Source organism: Rana temporaria, chromosome 11 (genome assembly GCF_905171775.1).
Source record: "Rana temporaria chromosome 11, aRanTem1.1, whole genome shotgun sequence".
Taxonomy (NCBI): Eukaryota; Metazoa; Chordata; class Amphibia; order Anura; family Ranidae; genus Rana; species Rana temporaria.
Window position 1 is genome coordinate 70655499 of NC_053499.1, and position 21832 is coordinate 70677330.

At 43.9% G+C, this 21832-nt stretch overlaps 1 protein-coding gene across 2 annotated transcripts in view; it reads right to left on the reverse strand.

The window, feature by feature from the left end:
- The window catches only part of ADCY7 (adenylate cyclase 7), a 336616-nt gene that overhangs the window by 266325 nt on the left and 48459 nt on the right, over positions 1-21832 (reverse strand). The window contains exon 2 of one of the 2 annotated variants that reach the window (XM_040328713.1): positions 8762-8792. The exons of the other annotated variant lie outside the window; for it this stretch is intronic. The gene's annotated coding sequence lies outside the window, so the exon portion shown is untranslated. The remainder of the gene's footprint in view (positions 1-8761; positions 8793-21832) is intronic. 2 annotated transcript variants of the gene reach the window in all.

Consider the following 21832-nt stretch of genomic DNA (forward strand, 5'->3'; position numbering starts at 1 on the left):
CTGCATATTAGTGTCTCCTCATCAGTGCCGCCTCATCAATGCCCGTCAGTGCAGCCTCATCAGTGCCGTCTCATCAGTGCTGCCTCATAGGTGCCACCTCATCAGTGCCGCCTCATCAGTGCCGCCTCATCAGCACACATCATTGAAGGAGAAATATTACTTATTTTATAACAGAAACAAAGTAAACCTCTTTCTTTTATTTGTTTAGAAAAAAATAAAACTTAGTGGTGATTAAATACCACCAAAAGAAAGCACTGTCGCAAAATAATTATAAAAATTTAGTTTGGGTAGTGTTGCATGACCGCGCAATTGTCAGTCAAATTGTGACAAAGCTGAAAATTGGCCTAGGCAAGAAGGGGGTGAAAGTGCCTGGTATTGAAGTGGTTCAAAAGTGTCACACACACACACACACACAAAAGAGACCTTTAATATCACACAGCTGTACAGTACCTCCAGTAATGTTGTGTACTCTATCCAATGCATAAAATGTAACAAAGGATCTTACATTGCCAAAATAGGACAGAAATTACAAACGTAAATTAATTCACATAGACACACCATTAAAGGGGTTGTAAAGGCAATTTTTTTTTTTAAACAAACATGTTATACTTACCTCCACTGTGCAGCTCGTTTTGCACAGAGTAGCCCCGAACCTGGTCTTCTGGGGTCCTTCGGCGGCTGTCTTGGCTCCCACCCACAAGAACTAAACACCTTCAGGAAGGATTCATCGGCCTGTGGCAGCTATAGACCTATAGGTCTTAAATATAGACCTAAAACTTTTTACAAAAATTCTGGCTAACATATTGTCCAAGTATACGCCGATAAGGCGTTCGATCGTGTCAACTGGGTGTTTATGTCCTCTGTGCTCAAACAGATAGGCTTGGGACATAAAATATCAAACTCTAATCGGAAATCTAATTGGGAAATAAATGTGGCTAAACTAGCTAAAGTGGTTAGGAAACACAGACAACGCATATTTCCCTCAAATCATAGCACCCTTGGGACAAAAGAGATCGATGCCAACCCAGATAGCGCAGGAATTTAGGGACTATTACCATTCTTTATATAACCTCCCATTTCGGTCCCCCAATGAAACGACAATAGAGGATTACATCACCTCATCCCAGATCCCGCAACTGTCGGCAGACACGGGGGCATTGGAAATCTCTCAAATCTTAAAATCAACTTTGATAAGTCGGCAGGCATGGGTATCAACATCACACCACATAGATTGGACGTATTGAAATCCCAGTTCAAATTTAAATGATCGGATAGCTCCCTTAAATACCTGGGCACCCTGATCCCAAGGGACTTGTCCTGCACTTTTGAATTAAACGTCAGACCTTTACTGACCAAGACACGCCAACTGATTGAGGAATGGAAAAAAGGACTTCACTCCTGGTTCGGCAGGTGTAACCTTCTACAAATGTCCATACTCCTGATTATTTTTCTTTGTCAAATATTTTATTCAAAATACAGTACATGTTATTAGTACATGTTTTTAAATAAATAGAAAATAAACAAATATGAGTAAGAAAACTCTAGGTTTAACTAAAGCTTCATGTCTATATATTGAGTTAAATGAGAAAAAATTTAATCCATTAGATATATTTGCAACTATATGGTGTTGGAGGAAACTCTGCGCTGCTAGTACAAAAGAAAAAGAAAATAAAGCTGCTAACACGGCTAGTTGAAAAATAGCAAAGGTAAACAAGTGTAGGTGAAAGTGTAGCGTTCCAACGAATACAATACACTATATGTTAAAATACTGATATTCAATATGGCATGAAAATGAAAAACAAACATAAAAATGTCCAGTGAAATCGCACAAAAAATAAAATAATGTACAAAGATACACCATGTGGTAAATGTCCATATATAACTGAGTGACAAAGCATCCACCACATGTCACGGATGAGTTATGAATCAAACGCTGAAGTGATGAAATAAAATTCAACCGAAAGTGACTTCTTATGTGCAGTGAAATAGCCCTCCACCGATAAAGATGCAGGATTACCAGAAATCATGGACTCAAGGAAAAACATATATTTCATGAGTCAAACAGGCTTAACGATCAATATAAACTCCAGAGGGATCACTTTAGGGACAAGGAATCGACCACTGGCTCTTCAACAGGTATACGTTCACCCAGATATTAAATAGGCATTAGCTTGTATGACATGCAGATTGCCCTCAGGTATGTTTTCAACCATAAAAAGATATGGAGAGGAAGAGAGGAGGCAACAGTGTGATACCATAAAAAAAAGCTGGAATTTAATAAGCAATTGCACTTACATTTAAAATGAAGTTACAGCGCATGTAGTGAATAAATAAAGATGAATTAGATATATTTGCAACTATAATTGTTACAAATGGTTGATAAATTAGATAATGAACAAAGGAAAATAAAAATACATTTATGTATAGAAATTGAGAAATGTTAAAGTTATCAATGGTTGATAAACTTCGTTATTTCTAGGATAGCCAAGAGAGACATCCATTCGACCAAGGCCAGGATCCGGCTAAGTGACCCGGCGTATCCTGGGCAAATGGACAACATCTCCAAGCACCCCAAGTGCTCCTTAGGTTAGTTTATCTGTAAACTATGAATACTTGTTCATCAACAAAACAATTTAGTAAAAGTATGGATTAATGGATTCCCAACAATATTAATGTTGAGAGAAAAATTATAACATGTAGGAAGGGAGGAATGGGTCTTGAAGGGAGGTTGGAGGGAAGGAAGGGGGGGTCTCCAGAGGGGAATTATTTTTCAATATAAAGTCATATAGCAGCAATGTCTGGGAAGGTGGTAAATTTCTTCAGGGTAAAAGAAGTGAGCAGTCTAGGTCTGGTGGAAGATGGTGTGTTATTCATGTTAAACCCATAGCGTTTAAAATTTGGAAAATGTATCAAGTATGATTGCCTCCATTTCAGCATGAATCATTGCTTGTGTAACACATTCTTTTATCGATACTACACAAAGTGTGGTTGATTTCCAGGATTTGGCGATGGATTGCTTTGCTTCCGTTGTGACATAAAGTAGGAGTTTGAATTGACGTTGAGTTATGTTATGTGGTTTATTATTTAGAAGATCCATCGTTGGATCAGGTTGCAAGGTGGTGTTGAACATGGTAGAGAGAATGTTGAATACTTTTAACCAAAAGGTCTGAGCTATGGGACAATAGGTCAGCCTCTTCTCTACAGAACACCGACACGAGGAAGATAGCGGCGGGTGAGGTGACTGGAGTTCCGTTTGGATTTTATGCTGAGCCTACTCTGATCATCCAGGTGGATGGGTAGTGGGAAGACCTTATTTCCCATATGCTTTATGAGACTGGTGTGATACAGTCTTTAATTTCGGTAAGCAGGCATTTTATAAGCACGGGTGCAGTGTGGAATCTCATCTCTCATCACTCTATCATCACCATCTTGGAAGCTTATATATGGATTTCTTGTGTAATCTCTAATTGACATTTCACTTGTGAGAAAACTAAGTAGGATCACTCACTATTTTCTGGACTTTTTCACGGTTCTGGGATTTTTCCTTTTATTTTGAATTATCCGCATCTTGGAATGAACTTTTGAATTATTGATTTTTTTATGCAAATGTCATTAATTATTCACTTATATTGTTCATCTGTCACTGATAAGCGCTGCATTCCTTTTTCGTTTTTTATGTTTGTAAGATTGTTGTACACAATTTAATGCTAGCAGCTTATTATTAATTGTCATACTTTATATTTTTCAATCACCTAACCAATTCAGCGCAGCGCCAGCCTTAGGGTTTTTTTTGAATGAGCTATGGGACAAGTCCGCCAAATGTGAAGATGTGTACCTGGGTCACAACAACCTCGAAAGCAGTTAGGGGGTATTGGGGGAGGAATTTTGATATTCTTGCAGGAACTAGATACCATCTGGTAAGAACTTTGTAATTAGTTTCAAGGGCTACTATATTCGGAGTAGCTGAGTTTGTAGCTTGCCAGATCTGAGACCAATCCAACGAATCGGGAACAAAGTTCAAATCATTTTCCCATTTAGCAGTATAAGATGGGGGGGGGAGGTTGTATGAGAAAGTAATTGGGCATATAAGTCTAGAGATAATTCCACGTTTGTGGGGATCTGATGTACACATTTGTTCAAATGTAGTGTAGTTTTGTCGAATTTGTGGGGATATTTTGTGCAAAAAGGTTTTTTATTTGTAGATATCAAAGAGTTTCAGTTTGTGGTATGTTGTGGGTCTTGCAAAGCGTAGGGAAGGAAATTAGTTTATCAGATTCATAGAAATAGTGAGCTTGTGTAAGTCCTACTTTTAACCAGGCAGAGAAGGATAATGGAGAAGTCCATGCAGGGTAGAAAGAGGGATTATTTAGAAAGAAAAGGAGAGGATTATGGGGAGATTGAAGACCAAAATGTGTTTTGAGCCTATCCCAAATTGATAGGCTATGTTTAGTGACTGGATTTGTGATTGTTCGACGCTGCACTGGTGAGAGCTGTAAGATTGGGGATCAGACTCCGCGGGTAGATGCGTTTTTCAGTGAGACGCCAATCCGGAGCTGAGTTTTAAGGGCCTGGTAGCCCACTTTTATTTAAAAGAAAAGTTCAAGGTTCACAAGAAACAAAAGCAGCCCTCGCAGGGGGTTTCATCATTTCTGTATCTTGCAAAGAAAATCAACAGTCGCACACAGCGACTTATCTGCACACAGCATTTGATTCGCACACAGCGACTTGTCCTCTTGACACACACGGCTTCTAATTGGCACACAGCGTCTAGCTTACATCTTTCTGCTCCAACAGTCATCACCTCTGCCTCCTGCAGAGATGCATCCACTCTGTCTTCTCTCACAGAGCTTTTGGGAGTCACCTGACTCCTTAGCACAGACCTCCTGTCTGTGGGGTGGGGCCCTGAATGCTGTTTAGATCAGCCTTTAAAAGCCCAAACCACAGCTGGCCAATTAACTTGTGTTTGTCTCTCCCAAAATATGGCAAAAACCCACCATCATTCAGGTAAGACAGACCCAAACCACCACAGAGCCATAATAGGTTTGAGGTGGAAAGTGGGTCGCAATCAACCGATTCTATGACCACCCAAAGCGGAACTTCTTTAGTGGCATGATATTTAGGCAAACATGCTAATTGAGAGGCGTAGTAATATTTAGAGAAATTTGGAACGCTCAGTCAGGGCATATGAAGGGTGGGTTGGGGTAATCGAGGTTTAAGTTTACCCCATATGAATTGGGCAGTTTTACGCTGTAGGATGCGAAAAAAGTATGCAGGGACTTGTATAGGGAGGACTCTAAATAGGTATAGAATTTTAGGTAACATTGACATTGTAACGGAACCCCAAATGGGACAGGGGTTAAATCCGTTTAAGATATTCCATTCCGAACCCAAGACAGCTATCGACAATCCACAGTCAGGCAAACAAACCCCAATAACGAGACACCGCTCTGTTTGAGGTTCAAAACAAATAGAATCTTTAATGGGAAAAACCAGGCTCTTATATATAGTCAGTAACCAAAAATGAACAATGACTCAACTCCACCCAGAACATGACACAAGGAGCCCAATACACATCTTTTGGGTAGACTTTCTGGCACCAGGTCTGACATCATTTACATTAGCTAATTAACTAATCATTTACCCAGACAAGGTGACTCCGCGATATGGCCTGTTAAGATTGACATCATTTACATGAGCTAATTAACTACAGCTTACAAGTCAGACATCTGAACTCCAGACTGTCTGTTAACTCTCAATACACATTTATCATTAATAGAACTTCACACAATACAGTGTCAATTAGCACAACACAATGAAAGGTTCTTAGAAGCCATACTAAGATTCATTTACATCACAGTAGCAGACGACATTAACACCTAACAGTCTGTGTTCCCACATTGAATGAGTCACTCTTTCAATTAACCTGTTGAGTTCAGAATCAACAACCTGTAATTAGTTTCTACCAGACATCCTTGAATATATTGTGGTTTACAAGCAATCCAAGATATGTCCATAATTTCCTGGCTCGTACTTTGTAAGAGCTTCTGGGTCCCACAGGCCCTCCCGTTACAGACATCTTAACCACTGTGATTCTACCTATCCAAGCTAGAGGTAAGGAAGACCATTTCTTTATTAGAGCAGTTAGTTTAGTCAGCATGAGTGAATAATTAGCGGTGTATAGGTCCGCTGGGTTTGCCGTAAATGAGATTCCTAAATATGATATACAAGTTGTTGACCATGAAAACGGGAGAGAGTCTTGTAATTGTTTCTGTAAATCAGGAGATAGCGAAATATTTATGTGGATTTATTTTAAGGCCAGATATTGTACCGAATTTTGTAAGGATTTCGATGAGGTTCGGGGCTGATATTAAGGGTGAGGTTAGGAATATTAGGACATCAGCAAACATACATAATTTTTGCTGATGACCACCTAATTCAAGGCCTTTTATATTTGTATTGGATCGTTTAAGTTGGGCTAGGGGTTCAATTTCTAAGGCGAATAGAAGAGGGGATAATGGGCATCCCTGCCTGGTTCCTCTTTCAATTTTGAAAGGGTCGGAGCTGAATCTTGAGTAGGATACATATGCTTTCGGATTTTGATAAAGAGCGGAAATCCATTTCAGGAACTGCGTTTCGAATCCCCATTTATAAAGAATGGCGGAAAGATAAGACCATGACAAAGAATCAAATGCTTTCTGTATGTCGATTGAGAGGAAGCAAGCAAGGAATGCGATGAGTTCGAGCTGTATGGGCCAGGAGGGTGGCACGACTAATATTGTTGCCTGTTTGTCTGGATGGAATAAATCCAGTTTGATCCTTGTGGATCATGGTTCCTATGATTGGACTAAGACAGTTAGAGAGGATCTTGGCTAATATTTTAATATCTATGTTGAGTATAGAGATTGATCTATAATTAGACCAGGAGGTGTCGTCAGTGTGTGGTTTAGGAATCATGGATATTGATGCTAATAGGGATTTTGTGACTCCCGATATTTTTATACCTTTTCTAGGCCTTACCGATCCAGATCACACCACATTATTTTAAGCAAATACACTGCCTCTTTGTTGGATTTATATGGGCAAACGCAAAGCCGAGGTTACAGAGACGCTATCTAACACTCCCTAAACATTATGGAGGATTGGCCCTTCCAGATTTATGGAACTACTATTTTAGCAGTGCATCTAGGCAGAATCATAGATTGGAATCGGCATGGAGAGTCCAAAATTTGGATCCAAGTAGAACAAGCCCAGACAGTGGTACCATTGAAGGGAGCTGTCTGGTGTTTTGACAAATTACCCTTGGCTTTGACATCCCACCCAGTCATTGGCATTACCCTTCGTACGGGTGCGTCGATCATGCATACGACCCCCATATGCACCAAAAAGATTCACCCCATTACCCGATACTGGGGAACCCAGATTTCCTCCCGGAACTAGACATGCTGGAGTATGACGGGGAAGGATCGGGCTGTGCACTTTGTGGAAGGCACTCAATAGCCCTCAGTTCAATCCCCGACGAGTGACACTGGTCATTTTTGACTGCCGTTTTTTGGAAGGCAATACGCCTACACCACTTCTTGCACTCAATCACCAATTCGGCAAAATTTCTGCGCCCCCTGAAGACATTCGAGGAGAAATGTACCTGCCCCAGGTACTATCCAAGGCCTATGCAATGCTCAATTCCCCCGTGGAGCAACCAAACTTGTCCTTCATACAAAAATGGGAAGCTGACTTGCAACGATCATTTACCGACACCCAAAAACAGATTGCGATTAGATTTTCACTAAAGACATCCATCTGTACCAGAATACAGGAACTCAATTATAAGATCCTGACCAGGTGGTACTACACACCCCAGTTGATGCACAAATTCTTCCCAACCTCCACGGACAGATGTTGGAGATGCCTGCAGGGCGATCCATATTTTCTGGTCATGTCCTCGACTGCAACATTTCTGGTCAACGGTTAGGGAGGTCACCCAAAAATGTACCATGTGATTCAGAACGACCCAGCTTCCCTCCTGCTTCACGTCACCACAATTCCGGTGCAGAGATATAACAAGTCGATAATACATAAATAACATCTCCTAAACGCAGCCAAGTCCTGCATTCCTATACTGTGGAATAAATGTCCTCCCCCTTCCATCGGAATGTGGTTACGCAAGATATAAGAGATTAAAATATTGGAAGATTTGGTCCTCATGGCACAAAACAAACAAGAGAAGCACTCCAAGGCATGGAGGCTCTGGAATATATTCATCCTTTCGGATGAGGGCCTGTCTATTCTCAATTCTGGAATAGCAAACCGCCAGGGGCCAGATGGCCACTGTTACTGGCAACAAGTCAGTTACCTCTAGGTCGACCCTCCCCCCCTCTTCCTCTCCCCATCCCCCTCCCCTTTTTTTCATCTCCTGGTAGTCTTACCCCTCCTTCTTTCTTTAATTTTCTGATTTAATCTGGAACTCCTGTGTTCCCCTCCTGCTGTTTCTTTATATTTTCTCTGTTCTTTTTCTTTACTGATTTATTTGCTCTCTCGGGGACAGGTTAGTGCACTTAGAGCCCTGTTTATGGGGCCGCACAGATTTTCCTTACTCAATGACAAGTGATACTATTGCTAAATAATAGATGCTGATGCTGTTTAGGCGGGCGCTTGTCATGTTGTTACTTTTGTCTTATGATACGAATGTTGGGCACACCGCTGACTCCTGTTTGGAGCACTCATCTGTTTACCTGTCATTGTTATGCTTGTTATTGTACTGTACCTTGCCTGACTGTCCTTGTCCTTTTTCTTTGCTGAAAAATTAATAAAAAAACGATAATTAAAAAAAAAATTAAAACTGTGTTCAAACCACATGTGAGGTATCGTCGCAAGGGAATAATTCTAGCCCTAGACCTCCTCTAACTCAAAACGTCGCCTATGGAGATTTTTTAGGGTAAAAGTTTGTCGCCATTTCGCAACCAGGCGCAACTTTGAAGCGTGACATGTTAGGTATCAATTTACTCGGCATAGCATTATCTTTCACAATAAAAAAAAAAAATTGGACTAACTTTGAGGTCATATTTTTTTTATGAAAAAAAGTGAATTCTTTTCTAAAAAAAAAAGTGCGCTTGCAAGACCTCTGCGCGAATATGGTGTGACAAAACGTATTGCAACGATTATCATTTTAATCTCTAGGGTGTTAGAAAAAAATATATATAATGTTTGGGGGTTCTAAGTAATTTTCTAGCAAAAAAAAAGTTTTTAAAGCGGGGGTTCACCCAAAAAACACATTTTTAACATTAGATTGAGGCTAATTGTGGGAAGCACAATCGGGTGGTTTTTTTTTTTAAATCAATGCAGTACATACCTTTTTAGAGATAGATGTTCTCCGCGGCTTCCGGGTATGGACTGGGGACTGGGTGTTCCTATTTGATTGACAGGCTTCCAACCGTCACATACAGCGCGTCACGTGTTGCCAAAAGTAGCCGAACGTCGGTGCGCAGGCGCCGTATAGAGCCGCACCGACGTTCGGCTTCTTTTGGCAACGCGCGACGCGCTGTATGCGACGGTCGGAAGCCTGTCAATCAAATAGGAACGCCCAGTCCCGAAGATCATACCCGGAAGCCGCGGAGAACATCTATCTCCAAAAAGGTATGTACTGCATTGATTTAAAAAAAAAAACACCCGATTGTGCTTCCCACAATTAGCCTCAATCTAATGTTAAAAAATTTTTTTCGGGTGAACCCCCGCTTTAACTTGTAAACACAGAGTCTCAGAGGCTCGGTCCTTAAAGGGGTTGTAAAGGAAAAAATATTTCTTCCTCATTGTTCGTTTTTGCTCAGAAGTTGCTCTATTTCTTCTCTGTTCTGTTCACTTCCTGCTTGTCTGATTGTTACTCACCACCGTGATGGGAGGCTTTACTGCGGTGGTGAGTAACGTGCTCACCCCCTCCTGGGAACTACATCTGTGCGGCAGGACGCTCTCTACATGTTAGAGACTTCAAGGAGGTGTGAATTACTGGGCGTGCCGCAATTCATACTGGGAAATGTAGTTCTTACATGAACAAACGATGCAAACCAGGAAGTGAATGAGAGAACAGAAACTAGAATGCCAGAGGTGATATAGATGAAGGAATTTAATAGGTATTTACTCGTTTTTTTTAACAGAATCATTACACGATTCTGTCTGTCTACCTTGCAGACATTCATTTTAGGCAATTTTTTTTTCCTGTAGTGACCCTTTAAGTGGTTAAAGAGGACAGACTTAGGACAGACCTAGGACAGGATCACTCCGAGACTGTGCAAATATCCTTGAGATCAGCCCTGACATCTACTGAGAAACATCTAAAGGGTAAGAAATATGCTCAAAATCTAGAGAGAGCAGTTGGAGCCATTGGCTCCTATTACTGTCAATCCAAATTAGGTAATGAGAGAGTGGGGCAGGGCTAAGCCACACTGTGTGTCACTAGACGCACACAGTGCAACTAAGAATCAAGCCCACACAAGAAAAGCAGCTTGCTAGAGGGGCCCTGCGGGGGACCCCAGAAGAAGAAGAGGTTTGGGGCTGCTCTGTACAAAACCATTGCACAGAGCAGGTAAGTATAATATTTTTGTTATTAAAAAGATCCTTTAAGAGATGCTTGTCAAAAAACCTACAATGATGTTTATATTTAAACCGGGAGTTCACCCGAATTTTTTTTTTTAAGATTAGATTGATGCTCATTTTGTCAAGGGGAATCGGGTAGTTTTTTTAAAATCCGAGCAGTAGTTACCGTTTTAGAGAGCGATCTTCTCCGCCGCTTCCGGGTATGATCTTCGGGACTGGGCGTTCCTATTTGATTGACAGGCTTCCGATGGTCGCATACATCCGCGTCACGAGTAGCCGAAAGAAGCCGAACGTCGGTGCGGCTCTATATGGCGCCTGCGCACCGACGTTCGGCTACTTTCGGAAAATCGTGACGCGATGTATGCGACCGTCGGAAGCCTGTCAATCAAGTAGGAACGCCCAGTCCCGCGAACCCATACCCGGAAGCGACGGAGGAGATGCATCTCTAAAACGGTAAGTACTGCTTCGATTGTAAAAAAAAACACCCGATTCCCCTTGACAAAACGAGCCTCAATCTAATGTTAAAAAAAAGGTTTTTGGGTGAACCTCCACTTTAAATATACTCCTAATTTGTAGTGTGTAAAATCTCAACCACTTTCAGCTCAACAAAAAAGTTAAAATAACATGTATGTATGCAGAAGCTGCTGAAGTATGAACAATTCTTGTACTCAGTCACAGCCCAGAGGAAGTGGTTTCCAAGCAAGTGAGACAGACTAATCAAAAGCAGCAACCTCCAACGTATGCTGAACCACCACCAGATCGATGGGCCTTCAAAATGAACTGCTGTTTATAGCCTGCAAAGATAAGGCTTGCCTATTTGTGTACGCTTTACAGATAACAGCTAAATAAATTCAGTATGATAGAAAATGGGGAAATAAAGAGGCATTTTGAAGTATGCTGATCTTTCATTTGGAATATTGGAACAGGGAATGTCCACTGCAATATACAATTCGGTATAATTCCTACCTGACATTACTGACATTTAAAGTGACTGTAAAGTCCCATTTTTTTTCTCTAAAAATAACAAACATGTTATACTTACCTGGCCCCTCCCCTCCTGTCGAGTGCCCCCCCCCCCCCCACAGCAAGCAGCTTGCTATGGGGGCACCTGAGCCGAGTCACAGCTCTGTGTGTCCATTTAGACACAGAGCCCCGGTTTAGCCCTGCCCCCTCTCTATCCTGATTGGCTAACTGACTTTGACAGCAGCGGGAGCCAATGGCGCTGCTGCTGTGTCTCAGCCAATCAGGAGGAGAGTCCCGGACGACCAAGGCACTCGTAGACATCGCTGGAGAGAGATGGGGCTCGGGTAAGTATTAGGGGGTACGGGGCGTTAAGATAAAAAAAACGTCTAACTTCTTCTGACAACCATTTTAAAGCTGAAATCCAGGCAAAAATATTTCCTTATAATAAGAGCTATGAGTATTGCAATTTGAATCTTCTGTATGCTTTGTGTACATCTACTAGGTCTTTGCCGTAATCCAGTGTTAAACTCCTTCACCTTACCTCTGCGCAGCAGTTTCTTGCAATAAAAACCAGTGAGTGCTGCTTTCTCCCCTTATGCATGGGGTCTAGTCTTGTATCCGCCCCCCCCCTTGTAGTTTTCTGTAGGCAACATTTTGTGAGTAGGCCTGCCTGCTGGGTCCCAACCACATTTTTACTCTCGGCACAGGATATGTGCAGCACAGTGAAGAGGTCACCACTTCAAAACAAACACAAGGGCGTAAAAAATAAATAAAAGTACATTTATATATCTTGTGACTATTGAATATATGAAAATACATTTTTTGTGAGAGTACAGGTTTAACCACTTAAGGACTGCTCCATATCAGAAATACTGCTACAGGGCGGCCCTCCTGTGCACAATCACATTATATATATATATATATATATATATATATATATATTGTAGCGCCCCCTTACTTTCAGTAAAGGCGCTACGCTAAAGTTAGTGGGAGAATGAGAGAGGTAAGTTGCTCTCATTCCTAATTGTATTCAATTTGGCTGTCGCCAAATCTGGATTGTTCTGTGGGTCAGACTGCGTTCTAGGGATGTGGTACCATCCCTGGGCGGCAGGTGGCACCAGAGAGGTCCAGGCGGAGCCGCTTCTTTCCAGCAGCCAATGAGAGGAGTTGAGCCTCGCTGTGCATGCTGGGAGGGAGTATTTCTGTGGCGGAGGCCGTTGTGCTTGGTTCTTCGCGGGTTCCTGGTTCCAGGTGCGGCACCCACCTTTAGGGTGTGCACACACCACGGGCCCCACCACTATGGCCTACCTGACCTGGGGTCGCGCGCAACGTGGAGTTCCATACTCTGGGCCCTCTTGGCCTGGAGTGACTGATGCTGCCAAAGGGACCCCAGTGACTGACTGGGTCCCTCTCTACTAAGGAGATCCCAGGCTGTATGCCGTTCGGTGGGGGATCGGTTTGAGGAGAACCCGGAGGCAGGTGATCTAAAAGGGCTTGAACGAACCATCGGGGATCTGGGTGACCGAACACTGACAGATAACCTCAGTACTGTCAGTCAGTGACCCCAAAGAGAAAGACTGGGAGGATTTGCTCTGCTGTTCACCATTGTCAGCATTGAGCCTGTGGCAGAGGCCTCATCTGGCATCCTATTTAAAATCAGAGCCAAGTCAGTGGCAGTGACTTGTTCTTTCAGCTACCTTAAAGTGACATTTCGTCTGCCAGGCTCGTGGCAGGTGTCTGTCCGGAGGCACTTCACCCACTCTGGCTAGAGTGGCTACGAACTCTATCTACTACTACTGAAAGCAGGATTGCTTTCTTCTTCTATCCAGGCCTGATACTGCAAGGTTCTCTCACTTCATCAACCTTTCCCGTCTTATCTCATGTTGATGTTGGTCCGAGAAATAAAACATTCAGAAAACCTGATTGGACTCGTTTACTACTCTACTCACTGCTATCACCCTAGACAACGATTAGAGGTAACTTAATTCGCTGATCCCAAAAACAACCAGCGTCTCCTGAGGGGGTAGCGCTACACACATTGTATGTGTATATATATATATATATATATATATCAGGGCTCGACAAATCCCGGGCGCCAGGTCGCCATGGCGACTAGAAATGGGGCCCTGGCGACTTGGCTTGGAAGGGGGGGCAAAAAAAAAAAAAAAAAAAAAAATTTTTTTTTTTTTTTTTTTTGAGCTGGGGCCATCTGGTGGTCAGCCGTTGGTATTACAAGTTATTACCACCAGATGTGAGCTGGCGCCATCTGGTGGTGGCCGTTGGTATTACAAGTTAAGCATTACAAGTTAAACAGCAATTCTAATGTAATCTTTCACTATTTTCACTGCCATCTTCTTCCCTCTAATTAGAACCCCCAAACATTATATATATTTTTTATCTTAACACCCTAGAGAATAAAATGGCAAACGTTGCAATACTTTCTGTCATGCCCTATTTGCGCAGCGGTCTTACAAGCGCACTTTTTTGGTGAAAAAATTACACTTTTTTGAATTAAAAAATAAGACAATAGTAAAGTTATCCCCATTTTTTTTTTAATATTATGAAAGATAATGTTACGCCGAGTAAATTCATACCCAACATGTCACGCTTCAAAATTGCGTCCGCTCGTGGAATGCAGACAAACTTTTACCCTTTAAAATCTCCATAGGCAACGTTTAAAAAAAATCTACAGGTTGCATGTTTTGAGTTACAGAGGAGGTCTAGGGCTAGAATTATTGCTCTCGCTCTACCAATCGCGGCGATACCTCACGTGTGTGGTTTGAACACCGTTTACATATGGGGGCGCTGGTCACGTATGTGTTCGCTTTCTGCGCGCAAGCTCGTCGAGGCGGGGCGCGTTTTCTGGCTCCTAACTTTTTTACCTGGCTCCTAGATTCCAAGCAAATTTGTCAACCCCTGATATATATATATATATATATATATACATACACACACACACACACACTATACATGATTCTGAGAGCTTGACAAAGGAGTGCGGCAGCCACGTCATACGCTGCCTGTACACTCGGAAACGCGTCACAGTTCCAGTGACGTCATCATCCCTCGCCTGCCTCTCCAACTGCGCTCCGAGCCTCGTTCTGAAGTCCCTTCTTCCACCGCAGCCAGCTTCACTTCCATCAACGGTGTGACAACACTTCAGCTGCACAGTGCTTCTGCAGGACCAGGAATCGATCGGCGGATCTGATGACCTCTCTCCCTCCACTGAGAAATGTACATGCCTATTTAAACCACTAAAATGAGAGTGGCCATGTTTATTGTGTTTACAATTAAATTGTTTTAAACCATTACACCCAGGCGCCTCTTCCCTTGTTTTTACATGATTCTGCGCACTCCCGGGGGCCTGCTTCTGCAGTGATTACTCACAGCAGAATGCCGATGATCTTTGGGTGCCGGGCAATAGATATCTGCCAGCACCTGACGATTGTCAAGCAGATCTCAGTTCTGACGGGGAGGTTGATTTTGTGTCCCCCCCCCCCCGGGAATAAAAATCCATCACTTCCCTGAGTAAAATCAGCACACATTACAGTAAAACAGCGAGTTTCCCCATTGAAGTCAATGGAAACGAAAATAATTTGTTCTGCATTGACTTCAATGGCATGCAATACTGGTGTAAACGGTGCTCGTCGCCGTATTGCGTTCCACGCTGGAACGCATACGGCGACCGCGCACTGACGTCATCCGCCCGCGTCGTCCGCATCTAGCGTGGAACGCGGAAGTGCGCCGTATGATCATCGGTGTTTCCACATGCACCTGTCTGCTGCCTATAAATGCTTCCAGTCCACATTTAAACAGCGTTCTATTATTGTCAGCCGTAGCCGACCTGGCTACAAATAAACTACAGGTACTATCTATGCCTAAACTAGAAACCATCCCACGCCTGGATCTACGCTGCCAAGCTTACTACAGTTACTGCGGACACCCCAAGATATCCCCCCACCAGGAGACCCTCCATAAAAGAATCCCATTGCTGCTACAGTACTCTGCTTATTGAAGAACTTTCATGCTCTGCAAATAGACAAGTACCATTACTACGTTACATTTATTGCTGTACAAATACCCGCTTCATATATAGCTTTATTAGGTACTGCATTTGAATCTGGCTCTAGTAATTACTACTAGGCTGCTTGGGATTACTAATGGTGCCTTGATGTAACAGTTGTGGAATATCTTAAAGGGACATACACTCTTAAGCCATTTAAACTTCAATTGCCTCTCTCAAGTTAATGCTACTTGCATACAGTATTTTCATATGCTACGTGCTTGACATTCGTTGTTACTTGTATACGGGCTTCCGCCCTAAAATACTGAACATGTTCATTGTACCTTTTTTTTTACTAAGGTTGAAGGTATGTGGTAATACCTCCACCCTTAGTAGCTCAATGCATTCTTGTATGTGAAAGAGATGATGTAGTGAACCCCCAAACTCCTGTTCTCTGATTGGAGTGACGCCTGGGGCCCAGTACTGATATTCACATCGCATAGAGAGGTGCATTGAAATCTTTCCTAACCCGCAGTTGTGGTTCACTCTCGTTCACCGGTAGTTTGTGACAACTGCATGGCAGCCAGAGGTGGGGAGGCGCCGGAGAGCCACGTAATCACTCAGAAAGGGCCGAGGATACCTTGGCTGAACTCGGAAAACCTCAGAAAGGCTCGGGAACGGATTGGATAAGTTTTATAGCGGAAAGTAAAAAAAATATGTACTTACTAGCTGCAGAGTTTTGTTATCCAAGTTGTCATAACAACGGGGTGGGACCTTCCTCCGTCGCCGCCCGTTGTTATGGCAACTATACAAACAATCGGCGCTACGGCCGACGTTTAATAGCGCATGCACGAAATCGAGAGGTGCATGCTGGTTACCCAGCATGCACCTCCCTTAGGAATAACAGGAAAAGATAGCGACTGGGCCTTACATGCCCTTAATTAAAATGGAAACGGCCACAAGATCATGGGAGAAGTACGTTTTTATTTTATTACTAAATAGATCGGGAGCGGCTTATATATTTAATTGTTTATATGCTATACTAATTTGTGGATCGTCAAAAAAAAAAAAAAAATTATGGTCGGACCTCCGCTTTAATGTCTTTCATTTCACAGAGGACAAAAGTACATATAATACATTTTCCCCATCTTCCTAGGTGCTGTCTAAAGCCTAATACAGCCTCTTTCAACCAGGGTGCCATAGCAACCTGGGATGCCTTCTGGGCTCTTCAGACGTACCTTGGCAAAATGCCTAAAAATTGCCTTAAGTTGGCCAAAAAATTGTCAACAAGCCAGCCAGTGGATGAAGCCTGTCTTTTTGTTACACACAAAATATACACAGTAATGGCGCACGCTGCAGTTAGAAGATATAACACATGTCAAGTAAAAAGTCCTTTGAGCACCAGGCTCTGAAGTGAGATGACAGTCTGTAGGATCTGGACAGCCTTGTGCAGGGAGCTGAAGCCAAACATGTAACAGAAAGAAAACAACAACAGGCGCCACTTAGAAAAGACTGTAAACTTTTAATGTATAAACAGCATCAAGTTACTCACATAGAAGTTACTGTATTTAGGCATAAAGATGGGGTCCATAGGACAGTCAGTCTCTTGGCCGTGTTGGTGAAGTCCACTTGTAGCAGCTGCTGTGTGTTGCAGAGATGAATGCAGGTGCTTGTTTTCCCAAACAGGAAGTTTCCAGGTAAACTGTGTGGCAGCTAGATAGAGGGCTGAAGTGCACGCTGGGACACAACGGCATGCAGAGGGGGGGATGACGTCACAGGATCCTGGACGGCTGTCTGGGTGGACATGTGTCGTATTGCCCCGGGCTGCTAGGCAAGAATCCTAAGGCCTATCCTGGGGATATCTGTCTGCTAGGTTATTTGAGAGCCTATCCAGAAGTAGCACAGGGTTGGGACTGCGGTCTTGTAGTCCAACCAGGAGTAACGGTTCCACCAGCTGGGGAACCAGTCATGGTCAGAGGTAGACCATCCACCTTGGTAACAAGGGACCATCCACCTTGTTACCGGAGACCACTGTGAGTAAGCTGAGGCCAATACCGAAGCAGTATTCTTACCAACCGGGGACAGTGAAGAAGTGGGAAAACATCAGCAAGTGCCAAGACAGAGACCCAGCAGGACAGCAGAGATGACACTTGTGAAGTACCAAGCCGGGGACCTAATGTGTCAGCAAGGGTGAAGCTTGAGGAGTATCTGAGTGCCAAGCCCGTGACACAGCGGGGAAGCGGAGGTGATGCTTGAGAAACCTACTGAATGAGAAGAGCTCAGGGGATCCAGTAGCAGTGGATCAGGGAGTCTAGTGAAAGACGGGGCGCTCGGTGGAGTGAAGTTCTACAATAGGAGATTGTAGAAGAAGTGAAAGAGTTCATTGCAACCTTTGTTAGAAACTGTTACAAGACTGTTGCCATAGGAGACAGCGTTCCTACTCATGGAGATGTGGTGGTTTCTGGCTGGATACCTTTCCCTGCATGGCTGTTTAAAAGACAAAAAATCTCTTTGCATTCAAGAAGTGTCTGGCGCCAATCAATCCACTTTGCATTACACCCACCATGCCTTGTAACCTACTGTACGTAGAAGGACGTCAGCTGTCCCTGACTCTGAGATCACCATTAGGCCTAGAGAGGCCCAAGACATTGCTACATGTTCATATTTTAGAGTGAAGTGCCTCAAGATTTGCATAATTATAAAGGCTGCCTTGGCTGAAAAAAGATTGAGAAACACCAGCATCGGCTGGTTCAATAGAAACCATCCGACATTCAGCCGTGTGTACTGGAGTAGGGTCGGGTTCCATCAAAGGTGCCTGACCAAAAAAGGTCTGCCGATCGGCACCCAATCAAGGCTCTCAGCCAATGGCTGCCTTTTTGTGTGTACAAGGCTTGAAGCTAGCTGTGAGGTCAGACAGGGTGCTTCCCTTCCCCCTTGGCTGTCCGACAACAAAGCTATCAGGGAGACGGCTAAAATGTTCCAGAAAAGCAGGCAAGTGCTTGGAGATTGCGTAAATTGCCATCTGTCAAGGCAACCATCTCCTTGCTAGCAGCATTGTTAGACAGCTGCAGGGGGAAGGGAGGTCGCTGTTTGATCTTGTAGCTAGCCTTAGACAGCACCTAGAAAGTTGGTACAAAGTACTCAGCGCCGCGCCAGCATAAGGAAGCCACCTGAGGGCGCCAGGAGGGGTGGGTGCCAAAACCAGGGGTTCACTACGGGGTGCTTATCATAGCACCGGTGGCCGGCCCTGCTCGTGTCTGTACCCAGTTCAGCATATTGACAGGCGGCACAGCACAGCCCCGGGCCGGGCGCCATTAACTTCACCCACTTTACTTTCCTGACTCGGGTCTTGGTGCTGCTACAGCACTCCTCCTCCGCCAGAGAAGGGCAGAGAGAGAGAGACCCTCAGCTGGAAGACACCGCCCTGCCCCCTTCAGCCCATTCATTGATTTTAATTTAAGCATTTTTTTGTTGAATTTTTCAGGCGCTTTTTTTTTAAAGCAAAAGCGCTTGAAAATCTCCTTCGTGTTAAAGGGCCCTATTACTTAAAATGTCTTATTTAAAAGTAGCCCAAGAATGGTGGTGTCACAAGCGAAAAATTATTGACAAATTAGCATGGATTGGATACATGGTGAAAACTTCAACCTGCAACTGCACTGACTTCTACCAAGCGAGGTGCATTGTATGTACTGCAGGTATTTCAGATCTACAAAATATAATAAGCAAAGGAGAGAACGCAGACTGAAATCTATCAGCAAAGACTGAGAACTATATTCCTGCTTTGTGCTGCCCATGGGTAGGACACAATTCTTTCATTCCATTTAACTGAAGAAACCTTTTAGAAGGGTGTGATGACGTGACTAATTCAGAGGATGAGAGAAGAGAGACAATGTGGCGGTGCTTATCCGTACTTGGAACACAGTATAAGTATGATACCTGCCAAGTGTTCCTGAATGGCACAGTGAATCACACTTAAAGGCACATGCAAAAAACAGAAGTGATAGCTATGAACTGATCCTGGCTGACACATGGAGTGCATTGTGTTCAGGTGTCAATGCTTCTAAGGCCCCAACAGGTTCCCGCCGTTCTTTCAGCTCTGGTGTTGTTCAGGAGGGGGGGTGGCTCACTCGTCTACCCCCCCTCTTTCCTGACCTGCCAGGCTGCATGCTCTGATAAGGGTCTGGTATGGATTTTGGGGGGGGGGGTTAATTTTGGTGTGGGGTTCCCCTCAAAAGCCATGCCAGTCGTATGGAAGTTGGATCGATGTTGAACCAAAGTTGCAGGACAAAGTAGGATCGACAATTGCGCGACTTTCATCTCGCACCAGTGTGAACCAGGCCTCAGACTTCAAAGACATTATCAGTTTGGTTTCAGACTGCAAATGTCTTGAGCAGCCTTTCTCAACCTTTTTACTGCAGGGGAATCCTTAAAATAATTTTCAGGTCTGAGGGAACCCCTGATAAAACCCATTCATTGGGGGTCAGTGGGAACAATGCCCCTTACTTTGGTGGTCAGTGAGAAGAATGCCCCTTTTTTTACAGTGGTGGTAAGAATGGCCCCCTTACAGAGAACTATGAAGATCATGGGTGTCATACCACTGGCTCCTCCAGGTAAAATTGGATCCGAACTATGTAGGCATCAAACAGGAGGTAAATCAGCCACAGCTCAAGGAACCAATAGCCATCTCTGGAGGAACCCTAGGGTTCCATGGAACCCTGGTTGAGAATGGCTGGTCTAGAGTCTAGACAAATTCAACCATTAATAGCAATAAAAGCACAGGGAAATGTTTGACGGGGCTATGAGATGATGATGTTTCCATTGGTATAGCAGAGAGGATACCTTTAGCCATTTCTGACATTATACACACAGTTAATATTTTTGTAATTATTTCTTTACATCTTGTCCTGAGTAAATGTAGATTAGGAAACCCTCCTAATCAAACCTGAAGAACAGTCTCTGGACATGTAACTGCGGTGAAGTTTTATTGTGTGAAAAACAAACATGCCTCCCTAAAGAGCCAGAACAAATCCATTTCTGTCCGCTGGCAGCTTACTAAAGAGAAGATCAGCCTGTAAACTGAGGATTTGTGAATTAAAGGAAACCTGACACAAAAGAAACAAGAAGGCTACCAATTCTGAAAACAGGCAGCATAACAGCCAGGAAACCAACATTTCCATAATGAAAAAAAAAACGTCAGTTACCAGATTTCTCTCCCAACAGATGTACTTTAAGGCCTCACTAACACAGGTGGTTGGGGGCAGTAAAAATAGGCAGTTGAGTTGCAGTTTTAAACCTCGCACCCAACTAGCCACCTAAACTGTGCAATGGTGGCCAGAGGGGGTAGCAATTGTTACAGTCGCAATGCGCTGCTTTGGAGTTAGGCTTACATTTTACAGCATGTCGCGCTTGGCAGACGAAACCTGCCATCGAATGTGAAAAAATACATATTTCAAGATTGATGTCCTTGCTAGCCACTGTAAAGGACGTAATAGAAGATATCCACTAAAGTTTTCATCATAGACCTTTTATCATCCCGGAGCTCCCAGGGCTGAGAACCAGGGTCGGTACAAGGGGTGGGCAGAAGGGACGGATGCCCTGGGCAAGACCATTTATTGGAGGAAGGGGGGCATAGTCAGGACCGTCATGCTACTCAATCGAGCAGCCGATCCCCCCACGATCCAAGCAGTGGCCACATTATAACAGGAGAGCGGACAGCTGCGGGCTTCATGTGCTCGAGGCCGGCCGCCCGCTCGACTGTCCCACTTCTCCCTCTGAAAGAATCTGCGGACTGGAGACAGGGAACGAAGCAGAGCAGCACTCTGTGTTCCTCCCTCCTCACCCCCGCCTGACAGACCCGTGTAGCACACAGCCGAGTGAATTGTTGTGGCTGTGTGCTGGGTCTGATAGCTCGAGACTGCACTGTAATTCACCGCTGGGTCCACCGTGATGAATACGTTCTCAATCTCACCTGATGACAGAAAGAACCGTGGAGATATGTGAAGAGAAATGGGGATACAGAGGTGAACATGGATGGGGGTACAAAGGTGAATGGGGGGTACAGAGGTGAATGTGGATGGGGGTACATAGGTGGATGGGAGGGGGCTATAGAGGTGGATGGGGGTACAGAGGAGGACGGGGGTACAGAGGTAAATGTGGATGGGGGGTACAGATGTGGATGGGGGGTACAGAGGTGGACGGGAGGGGGCTACAGAGGTGGATGGGGTACAGAGGTGGACGGGGGGTACAGAGGTGGACAGGGGGTACAGAGGTAATGGGGATATT